This window comes from Python bivittatus, unplaced genomic scaffold (genome assembly GCF_059951505.1).
Source record: "Python bivittatus isolate LINGU-HERP-01145 unplaced genomic scaffold, Pbiv_v1 ctg000610_np1212, whole genome shotgun sequence".
NCBI lineage: Eukaryota > Metazoa > Chordata > Lepidosauria > Squamata > Pythonidae > Python > Python bivittatus.
In genome coordinates this window covers 6069900-6071227 of record NW_028277088.1, presented here as the reverse complement: position 1 = coordinate 6071227, position 1328 = coordinate 6069900, and positions in this window count along the sequence as shown.

The window sequence follows — 1328 nt, the reverse complement described above, 5'->3', positions numbered from 1 at the left end:
GCTATTGTGATCTCCCTCATTTCTCTGTTCTCAACACGAAACATTCCCAGGTCCTTCCATCTCTCTGTTGGACTTTCTTTGCTCTTGTCCAAGAGGCATCTAAGGGGCAGGGAGATTGTACCAAAAAATATAATCAAGATGGTGGTCACGATGGCACAATGGAAGCCTCGCCCCCTTCTAATGTCCATCAACACACATAAGAAGGCCTGTGGCTTCAACTGCACAACGGTGACCATTCCCTTGACTTTTTTGGCCACCCTTCATGGGTGCCTCTGCCTTGTTTTACTTTATCTGGGTTTTTTTTGGTAAGATACGGTACCCCACCCTGGGGACAATACTTGTGCTAAATTTAAACTGTGCAGCACTGAATGGCTTCCTGTGATTTAGAAACTCTACGCCTATTGATCCTTCCCCTCTCCTTTCAAGTTCCAATTTACAAAAAATTCTGAACCCAGAGCATGACAACCTCCAGATAAAGTCACTGTCAAGTCCCAGTTAGCGAAGCTACAGCTTTGCAAAATGCCATATACACACTAAGTCAGCCATCCTCCTTTCAAGGCTTCAGATTTTATTATCTGCAGGAATCTGTAATTATTAACTGTGCCACATTTCATTGCCCAATAAATGTTAGTTATGGCGGGTTTGGTGGTGGCCTGAAATGTAATTAGCATTCCAAGGCTAGATGGTATTTAAGCAGTTCTAGCTGCAGTAGATAAAGTCAATTAAATAACCATCCTTGATAAAAGCTTTAGCATAAACAAATAAAAAATATTGCGTCGGTAGGGAAAACCATACGCATCCCAGCATTTGTGTAGGATGGGGAACGCATAGAGCTGAGACCATCAGTCATAGGTTGAATGCCCAAGTTGGTGGGATATGTGTATTTGTCACCTTGATTAACTTCACCATTTGGGTAGCACGCCACATTTCGCTCGAGGGATGGGGAAGAGCCCAGATCAGCAATGTTTTAGCAGCGACGCGATGGTAGGTGGGAAGAGGAGGCTTTTAAAGTAGGAATTTAGAGTGGGTCAGCAATGTCACTACATCATGCAAGTCTGCAGGGCAGAACTTTCTCTTTTTTTCATTGGGGAGATTTCTATTTTACCCCCCTACGCTGTTGGGAGGGATGAGGTGCTGAACCTGTTTGAAAGCTTAACCGACCTGATTTCTTCTGTTTCCTGGAAGAAATTGGTACAAAGTCACCCTGTAGACTCCGTGCGGCCCAGGTTCTGGTTTCAGACTATACCTCCAGATCCTTCTGCTGGAGAAACGGTTTTCTGTAAATCTCTTTTATCTCTCTGTTTTCTTTATCCTGAGGAACTGCTGAT